General features: G+C 39.3%; 1 long non-coding RNA gene across 1 annotated transcript; it reads right to left on the bottom strand.

Annotated features, from left to right (window-relative positions):
- Positions 1 to 4,359: 4,359 nt before the first annotated feature.
- Positions 4,360 to 5,976, bottom strand: LOC121311096. Its single transcript, XR_005949100.1, has 3 exons — positions 5,876 to 5,976; positions 5,573 to 5,610; positions 4,360 to 4,771 (listed from the first exon to the last, which is right to left on the bottom strand). It is a non-coding gene; the product is annotated as an uncharacterized LOC121311096 (long non-coding RNA).
- Between the last annotated feature and the right edge of the window lie 418 nt (positions 5,977 to 6,394).

Genomic DNA, 6,394 nt, shown 5'->3' with positions numbered 1-6,394 from the left:
ATACCTTATCAACACTACCTAAATAATGTGATCATTATTAAACAGTTATTTTTGACAATACAATACTCTAATCTTAACTAGTGGGTACAAAACCAGCTTCCTCCGATGTTCCATGTGTGTTTATTTATTTGTACATGTGCCTGTATACATGTGTTTTGTGGACCAAAATGGGCCCCAATATGCATTATTCACAACTGAAGCAAGAAGCATTGAATCCTTTTTTACTGGAATATTGTTTTAAGAATGGTAAATCAGAGACAGTTGTGGAGTTAAATAGTAGTATCACTCCTTTTAACATTTGTAATGGAGAATGAGACACCTGGTAAGCCTATGGGAATGGGTTGCGGATCGACAAGTCTTCCATTTTTATATAGATGGAAAAAATCCTCTTTTCCTGCTGCATCTCTGAGTTCAGCTGGTATCATACATTTAAATGATCCATCACTTCCTTCATTTGCATTCTGTGTGTTCAGCTGAAGCACAAGAGAACAGTGTGACTTTGAAATTAGAGTTTAATGAAATATATCTGTATATCACAGTTTAAAATAAACAATAACAATACAGTAGACCAATTGCAACTGGACCCTGATGACAATAGGGGTACTAAAACTCATTAGTATACAGAGACAGTCAGGTGCTACATGTTTGCACAGTGCTTACCTTGTCATTGAGATAAACTAAAGAACCCGATGTCTCCTGAATGCCTCTTCATGCTGGCGATGCAGCTGGAGTCGCTATTCTTGTTATGCTGCGGGTGAAGCGGTTGGCATGGCTGGCACGCCTGCAGCTGCTGCAGGAGACGATCCAGGCAAAGCAGCTGGCACTGCAGAGGATACCCCAGGACTGCTGCTTCTGCCACAACCTCTTCTGCGCATGGGGAGCCCACTTTGTGGTCATCGCACTTCCTCACTTTCACTGGTGGAAATACCTGTTTCACAAATCCAGGATTCATCACTGTCATGATCACTCACATTCCCTGCTTCAGAATTATTTTTGGACAAAACGATCTCCAAGGAATTAATAGGATTGCAATACATCTTTGGATAACACATGTCTAGACTTCAAGCCATATTCTGTTCAAAGACACACTGTTGTAAGCTCACTGGGGGTAGAGATAACAACAGGCTTGTATATTAAAAAAAATAGAATATTGTAGGTCATTGCAATTGTAAAAGGCAGTCAAAATGAGTGCTCTGGTGGTTCTAGGTGGGTGGGATTATAACTTCCTTATTTTCGTGATCCTGCCTTTCAAATGCTGTCAGGGTATTTAATGCATGTATTTACCGTGTAACTTTCACACATGCAGAGTCATTTAAATCTGAAAATCTCAACCGACACAATGACTGCCGTGGCGGTTCTAGTGTTAAATACTTGTATCCTCTTGTGTGAGCGTGTCGGAGACACACATACCTGTGAAAACCAGCAGCACGTCTCCAAGAGCAAAAACTGAAAAACAAATTCATCATTTTACAAAGAAGAAAAGCAACATTTCACATTTATTGACGTAAGAAAGTTAAAGAAGTACTTACATAGCATGACAAATTTTACATTCCAAGGCATTTTAGAATGCTGTTCATTTAATCTCTGAAACTAACCCTGTGCAGCTCCTGTATCTGTAACACAGCTAAATGTGCACACTGAGAGATTCTAACACAGCAATGGAAACTCATGCACAATAGCAATGTGTGCTTCCGGTACGCATGTATATTTCTGGCATAATCAGACGAATACCTTGAAAGCTGAAAAACAAATGATTATTAAACAGAGTATGCACACATGTAAAAATGTCATGAAGCAAATTATACTTCCACACATTATTAAATTAAAATCCCAAATAATTTAAGCGACTGCTTTTAGTACACAGGCCCTCTATTTCTAACCCAACTAAGGAACACATCTTATGCTTTCTGATACAAACATGTGCACTGAGCTGTACTGAGGCCTTGTCCAAAGTCAGTTTATATCTCGTGTTTATATGATTGTATTGGAGGTATACCTTTCTTGTATATAAAGTGTTTTTGAATCAAAAAACATTTGTCAGCTTAATTTTTTCACTACATTACCATTTTCTGTGGATGCACATTATGTAATATGTCTGTATATAAACACATTTCTATTGAAATGTCTGTTTGTTTACAATGTTTCGGTTGTGTAGATGCTTTATATGACGTTCCTGAATAAAACGACGACTTATATTCAATTGTTTGTCCTTTCATTATAATATTTCAGTTGTTTTTAATACGCAGTCAAATTGACTGGTCATGGTTGTTCTAGTTATGTCTATAAACACAGTCGTTCTGGTGTTAACTGCATCTTTATTCAGGCTGCAGTACTCCACACAGAATATTATACCTCCATCCTTCTGTATCAGTATGACTGGTGCAGCCCCTAGACAAATTGATGCCACGGGGCATTGCTGAACACCCTCCAGAAATGCAGAGACACTCGAAAGGGTGCCATCTTAACTGGCTTGGCTAAACTTCCAGTTGATGGTATACCACCATGTTAGCTTGTCTACATTTATCTGAGGTGAGAGTAAGAACATTGTTACAGCTCTCCGCTCAGAACCCTGACCAGTAGATGACCTGCACCTTCCAATAAGATAGCTTGGTGTATTCTTTTAAGGTGTTTCTACAATGTTCCTCACTGCAGTTCCTACTATACATGTCCCTACCCCAATCCCTTTATCAGACTTTAATTTCAATAGTGAAGTAGTGTCTACTCTAACCAGAGCAGAGGCCAGTAAATAGTGATGCCTATCTAGGAGGGAACCAGCATTCCTTCACCCTGAGCCTGAATAATAAACCCTGACCAGGGTGGAGTAATCACGTCCTTCTCTGTATTGCCCTGTAAAATGATGATTCATTATGTTCACATAAAGAGGAAAGTCTTCACAATCAAACAACACTTTTTATATTTAATGTCCAGGACCAGGACATAGTTAACATGAAAATCCATTCCCAGCACAAGGTTATCAAATTCAGAGGCTGTGATAAATACATGGGAGCCAGGACCAATTGCACATTGACACTCTTTCTTGTTAAATACATCTGGTTCACTATAAACCATTTCCAGGACAGATCTGAAAGAAAGAGCAGGACACACCCACACTCCCAGCAGAACACACCCACTCTCCCAGAAGGACACACCCACACTCCCAGCAGGACACACCCACACTCCCAGCAGGACACACCCACACTCCCTAAACGGACTCTTTACCAGTTTGTGAACAAGGGCAAACTGGAGTGGATTTCAGAAACAGGCTGGATGAGTTGAATTTGAAGCATTCATTGGCAGAGTGGAGAAGGACAGCATATTGATCGGGAACATGTATAATGATATTGAAACATGAACACTTAACTACATTTCAGAATCAGAAGCATTCAGACACACATTCCTTTCAATGCCTTTACTTATTAACTTCTGTTGTAAAGGTAACAAATGCAAATGTATGGCTAGTGGATACAATCCAATGTTCCATTCTTGTGTCTATAGCAATCCTTTGTCACTAGGTTTAGCTGCGGGACAATGACCTCTAGGACTTAGTGACAGTTTGAGGAACAGGCGGATCACAACAGTTAGGTACACGCTGTGTATGCAGCTCAGCACACAGCAATGAGACCAGATGCAGGGTTCAGCACCCCTGACTCTGAAACAACAAAGCAGGCAATGCGTGGCTGAGGTGAAATAGACGTGACTAATACACTAACAGAAATGAATTATTTTTAGACGTTAGACAGAAGAATGAGAAAGCCAATGCTACTCACAGCCTCACTGTGCAAGGCGTATGCAGTGTTTAATTTTAACATGCATAGCGAGGTGACAGAATGACAGAGAACCTTGCTTAAGCAAACCACAGTATTTAAAACAGAAATGATAAAAGACCATCAATACAAAACATGTCCGGTGGTGATGGCCCTGATGAAAAAAAAAACAGTGAGCTGAGATCATAGATAAGAGACAACACAACCACACAAATACATATTGTGCACTTTATAACAATGAATTTAAATACATACAGAGCAATGCTGAAGGGGCTGTAGCTCAGAGATGTGGTTGATTGTTTAGACTCACACTAGCACTAATCATGGACTACCTGTGTCCCTTAGGTAAGGTAATCTAGCAGTGCTGCTCACTGGGGTCTGTGTAACCCACTGCTGGTTATTAAAATAAATATAATTGTTTTACAATATGAACAGAAACCACATGAAAAACATGAAATAAGAATTACTATTAACTTTCATTCATAATACAACAGATTAGGTTCTCAAAGATTTATTTTGAAAGGAAAGAATAAACATATTCTGAACAATTTACACACTGAACTTTCAGTCCTTGATTTAAGGTGTGTGGGGGGGGGGGGGGCTAAGTTGAGCCCACTAAACTTCACATATGTGTTCTAACCTGACACACACCGAATATAAAATGATAGACCAGGAATCATTCAACATACCTTCTTTCAACAGTTTTAAAAAGTTAATAATGGTTGCACTTTAATTTTGCAGTTTCCAGTTATTTTCCCATTCCTATGAAAGCAGAGAGTATGTAGATAAAAGGGAAAGACCATTTTAATGCAATGACTATTCAGGTATTTTTCAAACACTCAAGCAGTTTTTTCCAGTGGTTCTCAGTATGTGGCAGTTTTAACTGTTGCGTATGTTACATTGTCTTCAGGTTCAGATCTGGGTTTCTTCTTGGTGACACGGGCAGTGTTTATTTCTGAGTAGGTGAGGGTGTCGTCCTGTTGTTTTGAAGGCTGCTTGGACATATTCTACAATAAATCAACAGATTGGAGAGAGAGAGAGAGAGAAATCAGGATGGCTAAACTGTACTAAACAAATTGTACATACAAATTTAAATATATCCCAGTAGTTGCACAATATCTTATTGTTATACCCTACTTAAAACAATACCTAAACAATGTGTAATGTGTTGAAACCATGTCATTATCATTCACTTTGTTCACAGTCGTGTTTTCAGTGTGTGATTCTCATGCATTGTTTGGGTTGTGTGAATGAGGTGTTAGACACTCTCAACGTTCCTCTACTCCATACCTGCTGCAACTTTCCAACACAATTCATAGACTCCTCAACTGAGAGTTATTACCTACAGACCTACAGCCTGTTTACAGGGGAAGTGTAGCCATTAGTCAATGGACAGATGTAAATATACACTTCCCCTGTAAACAGGCTGTAGGTCTGTAGGTAATAACTCTCAGCTGAGGAAAGATGTAAATATACCCTTTCCTGGAGCAAATTCAAATCACTCAACTCATTACATATGGTCTAAATTAACTTTCCAAACAGTCATAATAACAGTCAATGTTTTATGTGTGTTTGTAACTTTGCATGAGCTTATAAACCTATATTGTTCACACACCGATGGTAAATACTGAAAAACATGTATCAGTCAGCCTGGTTTGCAGAATGTGTGTGGTCAGAATTGATGTCTCTTCAGCAGTATATTTTGCTAAACAAGAATGATAAATAATGGCAATATATCATTTTAATCTGAAAGAACCTGTATGTGTGCAAGCAAATCGTTTGAGAGACATATAACATGTAGGACTTACCACTGTGGCATACATAGGTTCAATCTGGACAGCAGGGTCTGGAATGGCATTGGATCAAATAGGTTAGTTTCCTAGTTGAATGGGATGGAAACAGCTAGTGACACACCATGCATCAGAAACATCAAGATATGTTTTTCCAGCAAAGACTGAGCAATGGAAGGCTGCAGTAAACACTCACCCAGGAATCAATAGAATTGAACATGATTGAGGGACACAATACATTGACACAGCGAGATGAAGAAGTGCCCATCATTTAAACAAACTTCATTTGTATCCATTGTGTTGAAGAATGCTGTGCCCTACCTCGTTTGGATTGCAGACACTTCAGCACTCCTCCTGTCAGCAGTAACAGCAGCACAAGGAGCCCAGATCCTACCCCTGCACCCAGGAACAGAGCTGGAACAGATGCTGGGGGATCCACATACAAATTGGATTCATTGTAAGATCCAGTTAAATATGTGTAAACAGATGCTATAATCCACTAATAACCTATTGACATAAAAGTGTGATCAAATGTAATCCAACTGTACAAAATCCAAATGTACACTGGTATGTTCAGTCACAAGCACAATCACACACTCTCGTTCTCTCAGTTTCTCCTCTAGGGGTAAATGAAGCTCGTGCCCCAGCCTTGGAGCTGACAGTGATGGCCTCACCTCAGAGAGAACGGCTCTCCACTGAGACAGAGGGAGAGATAATCTACCTCCTCCCAACCTTCTCTCCCATTGGTTACCTCCAAGGCAATCATTTTAATTGTGAAATTGACACAGTTTTAACTATTTTGATTTACTTAGATTGAAAGATTTAGATCGGAAAACTGAA

Source organism: Polyodon spathula, unplaced genomic scaffold (assembly GCF_017654505.1).
Source record: "Polyodon spathula isolate WHYD16114869_AA unplaced genomic scaffold, ASM1765450v1 scaffolds_2927, whole genome shotgun sequence".
Classification (NCBI taxonomy): domain Eukaryota; kingdom Metazoa; phylum Chordata; class Actinopteri; order Acipenseriformes; family Polyodontidae; genus Polyodon; species Polyodon spathula.
Note: the sequence above shows the minus strand (reverse complement) of the source record. Positions and strands in the feature narration are given on the sequence as shown.